Source organism: Castor canadensis, chromosome 8 (assembly GCF_047511655.1).
Source record: "Castor canadensis chromosome 8, mCasCan1.hap1v2, whole genome shotgun sequence".
NCBI lineage: Eukaryota > Metazoa > Chordata > Mammalia > Rodentia > Castoridae > Castor > Castor canadensis.
The window spans coordinates 28,888,246-28,901,175 of NC_133393.1; the positions used below are offsets into that span (position 1 = coordinate 28,888,246).

The 12,930-nt window shown below is 41.9% G+C and overlaps 1 long non-coding RNA gene and 1 other non-coding gene across 2 annotated transcripts; one reads left to right on the forward strand and one right to left on the reverse strand.

Annotated features, from left to right (window-relative positions):
* Positions 1-1,122: 1,122 nt before the first annotated feature.
* On the reverse strand, positions 1,123-1,194 carry Trnam-cau (transfer RNA methionine (anticodon CAU)). Its single transcript has one exon. It is a non-coding gene; the product is annotated as a tRNA-Met (tRNA).
* Positions 1,195-2,366: 1,172 nt separating this feature from the next.
* On the forward strand, positions 2,367-10,928 carry LOC141425673 (uncharacterized). Its single transcript, XR_012450713.1, has 3 exons — positions 2,367-2,501; positions 2,660-2,769; positions 9,485-10,928. It is a non-coding gene; the product is annotated as an uncharacterized lncRNA (long non-coding RNA).
* Positions 10,929-12,930: the final 2,002 nt, after the last annotated feature.

Genomic DNA, 12,930 nt, shown 5'->3' on the forward strand with positions numbered 1-12,930 from the left:
CTCTTCTTGGTAATGAGAAAATTTTCTTGCAGAAGGAGCCAGATAGAGCTGCCAGACAGGAGCTCAGAAAAATGTTCTTACATAAGAATTACCTTCCAAACTCTGTTAGAAAAGAACCTTCCAGCTAGGTGCCAGTGGCTCAAGCTAATCCTAGCTAATCAGGAGGCAGAGATCAGAAGGCTCATGGTTTGAAGCCAGCCCCAGCAATTAGTTCTCGAGAGGCTACCTAGAAAATATCTAACACAAAAACGACTGGTGGAGTGGCTCAAGGTGTAGGGCCTGAGTTCAAGCCCCAGAACCGCAGAAAGGAAAAGAATCCTCCAATAAATAAAGAACAGTATTTCATTTCAAATTTTGTGTTCTCCTCCGTGGTGTAGAGTAATGAAATCCTTTCAGGAAAAGGATGGTGAGCTTTTTTTTTTTTTTTTTTTTTTTTAAATTCTTCTTCTTCTTTTCTATTAGCCAGACTTGGGATGTAGATCAAAGTAGATGAAAGCTGAGATCAGTAAATAGGGTGAAATTGATTCTGGAGAGTTTACTCCTGGAATCAATAACTGCACAAAGGGGTTTGTTTTACTTCTTCACAGCCAGGAGAAAAGCACACAGGGTCCGAGGTAATGAAAGCAAAAATGTAGAGGGAAACCAGAGGCCATTTGAAGACGGAGCAGAGCCCAGCTGTCTACAAGGACTGGAGGTTAAAGGATCTGCCTTTTAGTTTTGTGGTTGCAGGTTAGGAGGTCCTTGACTGAAGTTTTGATACCCTCTTGGTCTCTTACTTCAAGCCAGAAAAACGGAGATTTTTGCAGATCAAATTCACATCGTCCAAATCCCCGTCCCTCCTCATTCCTCACTCCCGTCCCCCCCACTCCTCCTCTCCCTCTGCCACCTGCTCCCCAGTTTACCATTGTTTTTCCTCAACTATAATTTCCCATGTGAGCCCTTTCCCTCTCTCCTCCTCTTCCCTTCCTGCGAGGTAGTATCGCAAGGATCTACACACATTCTGGACCCTGTCGACACTTGGAAATTCCTGATACTTAGGCATCTTCCTAATGCCTTCCTTATGTTTTGTCTAGATCTCAACCCACCTGTGGCAAAGAGGACCAGATTGTCAAAAGCTACAGCTAGCAGAGGATGGTTTCGATCCATCGACCTCTGGGTTATGGGCCCAGCACGCTTCCGCTGCGCCACTCTGCTTCTACGCCAGGCAAGCAAGTAGAAAGTAGTTTACTCAAATCTTACTCCTATGTCCCATATGTCTACATTTATTTTTATTTATTTATTTTATTCGTTTATTCAATGTACATACATTGTTTGGGTCATTTCTCCCCGCTGTTCCCCGCCCCGCACTCTCTCCCCCACCCTCTACTTTGATAGTTAATTCATTTTTTTTTCCTCCCTGTCTGGTTTTGTATCTTCTTTCTCCCCCCCGCCCCCATCTCCTCTGTTCTTTTAACTTTTCCTCAGTCTACAGTCCGAGTCATCCCAATTTCTCATCGCTACACAGCCTCTGGTTTGCAACCTTTAATCCTTTAGCTCGCCAATCATCCCCTTTAGGTCGGAAATAATGACAGCAAGGACAGGCTTGAGAACTAAGATGTCTTTGTGGTTGTTACACGATGCATTTTGTTTAGAACATCAGCTCTCCAAGTCTCATGCTTTCTCAACTAAGGCCATTTCCTCAGGATTCCTTCTTCGTCCTCAGGCCGACCGCCTTTCTAAACCCGCCCTGATTTAGCGGGCAAAAGCGGTCGAACTCTCTTCCTGTTTTATCCTTAATTATCCCTTCCCCGGGCCTGCAGGTCCCATTCTCTCTGCTTTTGTCGATTACTGGAACCTCCCAATTAAAACTCCGTTTTCCTGCTTCCTCCTATATGCCGATTCATGGTCAATTGCGATTCCACCCCAGCCCTCTTCCAAATTCTGGTCCTACTCCAAGTTTGTGCGCGATCACAATGCTTGGAAACGGAGTGACTTAGGAATTAGGATAGAAGATGCTAGTGATAAGAGAGGTTAACCAGGCTTCATTTCTGTAAAGCACTGGAAATGCTTGCTTCTAGGGTGGGCAGAGGCAAGGTTCCCAGATGAGGATATTGCCGGTGTAAACCTCTGATGTTCACAAACTAAAACAGGCACCTGTCTGCTGGGCACGGACCCTGGACTGGAAAGTATTGGAGTTAGCACGGCTCTCCTAGCAAGAAACTGCACAGCTCTCTCACATTCTTCCCGACACCTGGTGTTTTGACCTATGTTCCCGCAACTCCTTTGAAGAAAACAACTTGCTGTGTCCGCATACCAGCTCCCTGATGCAAAACTAGATAAATTACCAGACCTGTTTGAAGACTCCCTGATGCCAGATTAATCATAACTATAGAGAAGATGTCCTGTGTGCTCTGACGATTTCCAGACCAGATGTTTTGTACTTAAGCTTCAATAAGCCTGAGGAAAACAGCCCACCAGACCCCATTCCTTTTACCCCTAGATCAAAAGAATTGCTGACATATGTAAGCTTGATTTTCACTTGATTCATTTCCTGTGTTGACCTATAAAACACGCTGGCTTAGGTCGGCACTCACGTATTCTACCAGGACTCTCCCGATCCCAGTTTTGTGTCTTTATGTCTGTGTGTCTTTGTTTCTCACTCTCCGCCGCTCCTACTCAGGTTCAGTAGCTTGGCCATGCAGGCTGAGGCAAGTGGCGCCTGGCTACGGGGGAACTCGTCGGATAAGGCGAGGGAACTCTCTCCGAAGGACCATCCACAAGGAAAACAAGGTAAGGGGAGAGCGCAATACTAAATATAGTCGGGAGTAATAAATATGGGACAAACTGGATCTAAGGAAAGAGATCTCTATGTTCAGATGCTTAAAGCTCTGCTTAAAACTAAAGGTAGTAAAGGTAAGTCTCTCCAGCTTGTACAGTTTCTGGATTTTGTTCAGGATACCTGCCCCTGGTTCCCTGAAGAAGGGGCAGTCAATTTAGAAACTTGGCAGAAGGTAGGGGAAAAACTAAAAAGCTGCTACATGGCGGAAGGACCTGACTGCAAGTCAATTTTTACCTTTGGCACGTGGAGTCAAATTAGGAACTGTTTAGATCCAGCTCCCATTCATAAACTAAAAAATTAAGACCTCTGAGTCGGAACTGGCAGGCTATAAAAAATCAGGAGGTGACAGTCATTTCAATTTTAATCAATTTCAGCCGCCACTGCCTTCAGCCCCTAATGGCTCCTACTGCGGATCCTCCGCTGCCTTTCTTTAAGCCTAACCCGCTGATAGGGATTCCGAGACCAAATCCAAATCAGAAGATGGTAATGGTGAGGAAGATTATCAGGATGCTCTGCCTCGACCATTCCAAAAATCGTTTTCAACTATATCCTTTAAAAAGAGTCCATTACAACATACCGTAGCTTTGGCACGAAAGTTAGGGGAGGGCACTTCTGGTTTCAATATATGCCCAGTTTTCGACCAAACTGACCCAGCTCCGGGGCAACCTCGGAGGCATTGATTCAAACAAGCCTGTACTGTGCATGGGGCTACAGCTCCATTTACGCAACAACCGCTGAGCAGCCTCACTACTGGCTCTGCCCTGCCTCCTGATGGTTGGATGGCTATTGCTAAAGCTTGTCTTGGTCCGGGAGATTATTTACTATGGAAAACTAGCTGTACCGAGTTATGCAAAGAGCAAGCCACACGCAGTGCTGCTCACGGCATATCAGTTACTGCAGATACGCTCTTAGGCCAAGGAGACTACAGGGCCTTGGAAAATCAATTAGATTATCCTCCACTGACATAAGAACAATTGGCTATTGCTGCCACCCGAGCATGGAGAGAACTACCCACTAAAGGGGATAAGACCCAAGAAATTACTAAAATTCTTCAGGGTCCCGAAGAGTCTTTTCAAGACCTTGTGGCTCACCTATTACAACACATGGGTAGAACTGTTGGGGATCCTGAACTGGGCACTCTCCTTGTAAAACAGTTAGCCTTTGAAAATGCTAATAAACATTGTAAATAGGCTTTCCGAGGTTATAGAAAAAACGCCTCTTTACAAGACAAGGTTCGACTTTGTTCAGATATAGGCAGAGGCTATGCTCAGAGAATTGCCCTTGCAGCTGCCTTAAAGGAAACTCTAAGCCTTTCAAAAGGGGGTGTCTGTTATAATTGTAAAAACTCAGGTCATTTTGCTAAAGAATGCCATAAAGGCGCCAAAGCAAATGCACCACCTATAGGACCTTTTAGTCAAGGACAAAAGCCCCCAGGAATATGCCTTGTTGCAAACGTGGCTGTCATTGGGCTAATGAATGTCACTCACAAACCGATGTAGATGGACGACCAGCACAGGGACAGCAGGGAAACTCTTCACGGGGCTGACCCCGGCCCCATCAAACAGTAGTGGAACTTACCACGTTCCAGAAAAAAACAGTCGGGTCACTATTACGGACCTCTTTAATGCCACCCCTGGAAGCGCAAGACTGGATCTCATTCCCTGCCCCCGATACGTATTAATTCGTGAAATGGGAACTCAGGCCGTCCCCACAGGAGTCTATGGGCCATTGCCAAAAGGGAAGATAGGGTTAATCTTGGCAGAAGTAGTATGACCTTAAAGGGTCTTCAAATACATCCTGGAGTTATTGACCAAGACTGTACAGGAGAACTTAAAATTCTTGCTCAAGCTCCTCAAACTTTTATTGCCCTTGCTCCCACGGATAAGATTGCACAATCAGTAATCTTTCCCAATGTAAAAGTAGGAAAAGTGTTTACGACAACCCCACGGGGAGAAAAAGGGTTTGGACATTCCGACCAAACATACTGGGTACAACGGTCACTACTGACCGACCTGAGATGGTTCTATTTTTTAAATGGCAGGCGGTTTATGGGATTGTTAGATATAGGAGCAGATGTTTCTGTAGTTGCAGAGCGGCACTGGCCCTCCTCCTGGCTTTGTGTCCAGGCTACAGTCGATCTGAAAGGTGTCGGCTCTGCCAGTTCCTTTACAGAGTGCTTGCGCCATCTCCTGGCATGATGAGGAAGGACACTCTGGCACTTCTCTACCTTATGTGCTAAAAGATTTGCCTGTAAATTTATGAGGAAGAGATATTTTACAAGAAAGGGGAGCTATTTTATACAGTCCCAGGGCTAAGGTTTCACATATGATGTTACAACAGAGTTTTGACCCTCCTAAGGGCCTCTGAAAGGATCAACAGGAAATGAGGGAGCCCATCTCTTCCATGCCGCGTCCTCCTCCTATGGGATTGGGATATAAGACCTCTCCTTCACATTTTTAGAAGGGAACCTGATTAGTGACTCATCCTCACTCCCGCCTTGCACAGCCACTAAAATTACTTGGCTCACTAATGAGCCGGTATGGGTAGATCAGGGGAAAAATTGATAGCAACGCAAGCTCTGAACAATTACAGGCAGGTCACATAGAAATTTCTCATAGCTCCTGGAATACGCCAATTTTTGTTGTTAAGAAAAAATCAGGAAAATGGAGCTTATTACAAGATTTGAGGGCAATAAATAAAGTAGTGCAGCCTATGGGAGCTTTACAGCCTGGTATTCCCTATTCCTTAACAAAATTTTTTTATGTCATTGATCTAAAAAATTGTTTTTTCACTATTCCCTTACACAGAGGACAAAAACAAAAAAGTTTGCCTTCTCCTTTCCTGTGTTTAAAAATCATGCTCCTTATAAACGTTATCACTGGAAAGTTTTGCCCCCAGGCATGACGAACAGCCCTACTATGTGTCAGGAGTTTGTTGTTCAGCTTTAGAGCCTTTAAGACAAAAATCTGATCAAGCTTATATTATTCATTATATGGATGACCTCTTACTCAGCCACCCTAACTTGGACATTCTTCAAAATTTATTACCCCATGTGCTTGAACAACTGCCCAAAGTGGTCTTATTACAGCCCCAGAAAAGTTACAAAAACAAGCTCCCTTTTCATATTTGGGGCAGATTATTGAGGGACATAATATTTGCCCCCCAAAAATAGAGATCCATAAGGATAACCTAGAAACTTTAAATCATTTTTAAAAATTATTAGGTGATAAAAATTGGCTATGTCACTGCCTGCAAGTTATCTCCCCTACATAAGATTCTGCAGGGGGACACTCGGCCTTCTTCTCCCAGATATCTTACTGCCAAAGGGTGCCCTGGCTAAGGTTAAACAAGCTATTTCTAACTCACAAAGAGCTTATATAGACTAGTCTCAACCAATACAACTCTTAATTTTACCCACAGTAAGTTTACCTTTGGCAGTCACAGGGCATATTAGAATGGTTACATTCGCCACACTCCCCGGCAAGGGTTATTACCCCGTATCATAGTTTAGTATCAAAATTAATTGCCATGGGCCATTCTCATACCATACAACTGCTTGGGGTGGATCCATCTCTCATTGTTGTGCCATTTCCTAAGGAACAACAAAACTGGTTATAGCACACAGACACTATGTGGCAGAATGCTCTGGCCAATTTTACAAGACAATTGGAGGAACATTTTCCTTCCTCTAAACTTCTTCATTTTGCTTCACATCATACCTTTCGATTTCCCCATCATACCAGCCCAGATCTTATACTTCAGGCCCTTGTAGTTTTTACTGATGCCTCTGGATCTGGGAAGGCTGCATACTTTTCCTCATTAGTCAAAAGATTGTTCAAACTGATTTTCCCACTGCTCAATGTGCTGAGCTCAAGGCAGTCATACTTGCTTGTCAAGACTTTGCTCATGTCCCTTTTAATTTGTATACAGATAGTACATATGTTTATGGTATACTTAAGACTATTGACACTGCTTACATAGGACCTACTAATGATGAACAGCTTTTTCATCTCATTCATGAGTGAAGGGCTCTATTACAACAATGCCAACATCCTTATTTTGTGGGCCATCTTCGGTCTCACTCTGGCCTTCCTGGGCCATTGGCAGAAGGTAATCGACAGGCCGATGCCTTGGTTTCTCCATTAACCTTAGAGGTAGGTACCCCAGCACCAATACAACAGGCCATACAAAATCATTCTAAGTTCCATCAAAACTCCAGAGCTCTTCATAAGCATTTTCATATCACCCAAGAACAAGCTCATCAGACTGTTAGATCATGTTCAAATTGTGCTCCTGTGCCCACTGAGGGAGTTAACCCTTGTTGTCTTTGCCCTCTAACTTATGGCAGATGGATGTTACTCATATTTCATCTTTTGGACAACAGTGTTATGTCCATGTTGTTATTGATACTTACTCTGGTTTTGTTTTTGCCTCCCCAAGATCCCAGGAAGCAACATGCCATGTCATAGATCACTGTTTAGCCGTCTTTGTTGTGATGGGCAAGCTGCTCCATATTAAAACTGATAATGGCCCAGGCTATGCATCTACTGCCTTCAAGGCTTTTTGTTCCTCCTACCAGATTCTTCATACCACAGGCATACCTTACAATCCACAAGGCCAAGCTGTAGTGGAACGAGCTCACCAAACTTTAAAACTTCAATTACAAAGACAAAAAGGAGGAGATAACTCCCCAGCTACTCAAATTAATAAAGCTCTTTTTACTTTAAATTTTAAAATTTGAATCTGGTTTTACTCTGCTGAAAAACACTGGGAACATCATAATAAACATTTGCCACTGGTATTGTGGAAAGATGTAATGACTGGGGCTTGGCAAGGCCCTAGCCTGGTTTTGTTACGGGGCCGAGGCCATGCTTGTGTTTTTTCTGAAGATGCAGAAAACCCAATTTGGGTACCCTCAAAGTTTGTAAAGACCTGTGGAGGCCACCAGCCATCAAATGCAGAAGCTCCCCCTGACAGAGGAGGAGAGGTGCCCTAGCCTGCTGATAACCAACACTACGAATATCCCACCACTAAAAGTGACAAGGAACCACCCTTACTGGCCCAACAAAAGGCAACATCATCACATTGACAAACACAGTAAAGCAACCTGGGGATCTACTCCCCCAACTTGGGGTCAAATAAAGTGCTTGATGGATATGGCCAAGAATGCCATTAAGGGGTGTGGACAGGAAGACACTCCCGCTGTTCTTCTGCTAGCTATGATTCCATCATTAGTCAGCAGGTGAATGCTGCAGAAGCTCAGAACTCAGTACATTGGGCTTTTGTGCCTCATCCACCTCTGCTTCATGCAGTTACCTGGAAAAGTCCTTCTATATCAGTTCTTACTGATGATTCTGAGCTGGTAGAGGGTCACTCCAATGGACATTTGGTTCCTATTTTCACTAATTATAGTTTTACAAGAAAAGCTGTTGCTTTACCTATATGTCTGGGAAATTTGCCTTTTTGTCTCCCTCTCATGCCTATTTGGAAAAGTGCTCTGTTATGGAATGGTACTCAGTTTCTTGATAAAAAAACTAGATTTTTTTGGCTTTAATGCCACTGAGCCATATAATGCTACACATTGGCCTCACATTCCCTGCTGTCATGACAAACGCAATCCCTGGCACTCTGATAAAGGAGCCTCATGGGAACAATGTATATTTGCTTCTCCAATAGCTATTAATGTTACAAGCTACAAGCTTGTGTATTGGTCTTATAATGGCACTTCTGAAACTAATATTACAGGGTATTGGACCACCCCTCTTATGGGACCTGATGGAGGAACCATTCAATCAGATAAATGGAAACTACTATTAATCTAACTAGACACTCATGCAGCCCTGTTATTAAAGGCTTGCAAGCTTTTGTTCAACATCCTTTTGCTTTATTGGCAGAATCAATTAACATCTCTGTAAATGAAACTATTTTTGATATCTCCTGTTTTAATTGCAATTTAACTTCATGTGTGGACAACTACATCAATTGCACACTACTTATAGTAAAACAAAGCCCCTATATCCTGGTGCCTACAAATTTCATGGGACCATGGCATCATGATAGGGGACTACAGGTTGTCAAAGAAATAAAAACATTATTAGTAAAGGAAAAAAGATTTGTACGACTCGTGATAGCAGGCATTATAGCAGCTATCACTGCATTACCACCATGACTACTGCTGCAGTAGCCCTCTCCCAAAGCATTCAAAATGCTCATTACATTAATACCTTAACACAAAATGTCAGTTACGCCTTCCAACAACAAGTTACTAGAGATGAAAAAATTGATATCCATTTAAACTCTCTAGAAGCTGCTTTGCCAACTATGGGAGATGAAGTTCAAATGCTGAATTTCCAACAAGATTTATTATGTCATGCAGGCTTCCAAACATATTTGTGTTACTACAGCACCCTACAATGCAACAGACTTCCCATGGAAACTCGTTAAAGCACATGTCATGGGAGCCTGGGAAAACAATAATGATTCCCTTAACTTACAAGCTTTAAGACAGCAAGCACACGATCGATCAGGTGATCACTACTGCACATATAGCAAAAGCCATCTTAGAAGAATTACAAGGATTTAACCCTTCAAATACTCTAAAACATTCCTTTTGGTATTTCATTGGCATTGTGTTGTTAATGATTTGCTGTTTTTGCTTACTTTCAGTCGGAGCTCAAAAGATCAAAAAATGACTCCTCAGATTAGGCGTGAAAATGCATCGGGAACATTTTAAAAATAAAGAAAGGGAAGATGTTGGAGACTAGGCATGAACCCTGGAGTGGGAAGTATTGGAGTTTGCAAAGCCTCTCCAAGTAGGAGTTAGCATGGCTCTCCTAGCAAGAGATTGCACAGCTTTCTCACGTTCTTTCCGGCACCTGATGTTTTGATCTATGTTCCTGCATCTCCTTTGAAGAAAGAAAACTTGCTGTGTCCGCATACCAGCTCCCTGAACATAACTAGATAAATTACCAGACCTGTTTGGAGACTCCTTGATGCCAGATTAATCAATAGCTATAGAGAAGATACCCTGTGTACTCTGACAATTTCCATACAAGATGTTTTGTAGTTAAGCTTCAATAAGCCTGAGAAAAAAAGCCCAACAGACCCCATTCCTTTTACCCCTAGATCAAAAGAGTTGCTGATGTATGTAAACTTGATTTTCATTTGATTCATTTCCTTGTGTTGACCTATAAGATAAACATGCTGGCTTTAGGTCAGCACTCATATATCCTACCAGGAACGTGCAGTCCTCCTGATCCCAGCTTTGGGCCTATATGTCTGTGTGTCTTTGTTTCTCATTGTCCACCACTCCCAGTCAGGTTCAGCAGCTTGGCCATGCAGGCCGAGGCACCTGTCTACCTATTGCAAATAACTTCCAAGGCTTTGAGTGATTCATGCTGCTAAGAGCATTGTCAAACTTACTTTCCTTAGCAGAGGGCACAAAAAATTTCAATATAGTTTTCCTTCTTGGTAGAGTGGCATTGTCACTGAGAAGGCAGATCCATATGTGACACAAGCCTATTACAAGAATTGCAAGAGTTGATGGAGTGACTCAAATGGTAGAGCCTCTGTCTAGCAAGTGTGAGTCCCTGAGTTCAAACGCCAGTGAAACAAAAACAAAAAAATAAATATAGAATATGTATATATGAAGTTAGAAGAAACTTCTTTGGAGCACAAGTATTTTTTCATAGTTATTGAATGTATTTCCCAAAGCAACATAGAGAAAGCAAGTTCTTCCCATTTAACAGTCAAAAAGCTATTAAAAAAGAGCTTATTTTTTTGAGGGGTAGGAGGTAGGTGGCCCAAATATTGTATACACATAAAAGTAAATGTAAAAATGATAAAATTTAAAAATAAAGAACTTATTTTTTAATTCAAAATCCCATGGCATGTAAAATAAAATTTACTCACCCTCTCACAGAGAGATGCCCCTGGCACAAATAATAATTGTGGAAACCATATAAGGGATTTCACAAATACACCACGCTGAGAACTCTATGTATTGAAGAATCACCTTTATGTTACATCACCTGAATTTAATTAATGTTTCACCATCACTAAACTGTAATTAAACACACAATTGATAATTATTTATCTTTGAAATGTGGCTGTATGAGGAAGCCAAAGTCCACCCATGGCTGAGGCTGAGCACAAAGGGCTCATTCAGCATGGACACCTCACAATACATCTTTGGACCGTAGAGTGAGAGACAGTATAGATCTAACAGAATAGAAAGGAACCTCCTCTTTTTAACACAGAGGCTGGAATCTCTACTTCAGCTTCCTTTTAACCCTTGCTCTAAGATCTCCTTTAAGAAGACTTTGATATGTGAGATTCCTTTCTTGTTGAGGAAGAAGCTCAGGAGTGAGAAGGCAGATATGCCTGGTGGCCCAGTTCTCTTAAGTATTAAGGAGTATTCTGACGTGTGTGTTTTCACCATTGGCCCTGCACATACTGGTGGTACTTCCCATTTCAGAGTTATAGATATTTCTTAACTAGCATTTCATCTGGAATATTTGTGCTTTTGAAAGACTAAAAGATATATTAGTTTAGAAAATCAAAGATTTTCAAGATAGGTAAGGAAAAATGATAGATTAATTGGTCACCTAGTTTATTGAGACTACAAGATGATGCCAAGGATATAAAAGAGTTGACTTACAGTTTAGCAGAGGGCACAATATCAGTGAGGTTCATAAATGGGTTTACTACACAGAATCAAATCCTGTCCATCCTGCAGGAAAAGGATTTGGCACAGCTGACAGTCATTTATCTACACAAGTTTGCAAATCGTTGTTTTTGTTTTGCTTTGTTTTGTTAATTGTACTTCATAGTTCCAAAGAGACACACTAAAAAAGAAGGTATCTGGTACTTAATTAATGAACAAGGCCAGTGTTGTTTATGAGGATTTATTAGACACATTCTTGCTTGAAGAACAATAAGGTATGACCACTCTGATGATTCTGTAGAAGAGGTGAAGATGTACCACCAAGTTGGCAGAGGTACAGCCAATTCCCCTGAGGAGTTCCTGGGAAGGGGCTCACTTGTGATTAGCATTCCTCAGTGGGTTCATTTACTTGTAGTTGTCAACTATGGAACTCATTCTGCATCTGAACTCTGCCCAAGAGTCACAACCTCACCTTTTCCCTCTGGCTTCACTACCATTCTGGACCTCAGGATAAGCCAGTCCAGCACAAAAGTGTCTGTTTGTATATTTATTTAATTGCTATGAACCTAGAGAGAAACAGGAGGGGTTGCGTATTAAAAAGAAAGACTTGGAGGCTGCATGAAATTTGGAAGCAAGGGGGAAGCTGGGGATCTGAGAAAGGACTCAGACTCAGAGTGCCCCACTCCTTCAGTGTTTGTTGAGTTTCTGTGTATAGCTAGTGATTAATAAGCATGTAGTTTAATTCTTAACTTTTGGGTAACTGTTTTCGACTTTCATGTTCTGAGCAACAGCACGTAGCACTATTATGTGCAGGAACAATCATGTGTGCAAGAATTCATAGTTCCTAGAACAATACTGGAAAGATACTGCTTGCAGTATCACATCCCATGTCCAGATACTCAGTCTTCCTAGTAATCTGGCCATAAATTCATGAACTTCTGATATTTATTACACCACATGGTCTCCAACATTTAATTAGATTGAAAAAAAAAAAAGCTCTACTTAATCTCTTTTTACTCATGGAGTGACTTGTTCAGTGATGCCAAATTTAGATTCACTTCTGGGCCACCATAGTTATGAATCTTAGCTTTCACTTGTATTTAATCCTAGATTTCCACCCAGATAAAGGAATGATCCAATTACTTAAATTTTTTTTTAATTTTCTTTTTTTCTTTCTTTTTTTTTTGCTTCACGATTGAAAATCAAGAATTCTACCATTTGAGTTATATCTGAGTTCACAGTGAGAGAAATTTCCTCCAGTTTGGGATTAATCTCGCTTGCTTCTTCCTAGGATTAAAAAAAAATAGCAGACACTCAACCTGGTTTAAAAAAAAAAAAAAAGTCACATATCCCTTCTGTTTCCAAGGAGAAAGAGACCCCATTCAAAGAGCAAGGGATCATAGTCGGCAGGATTCAAGCCTGCGCGGGAAACCCTCAATGGATTTCT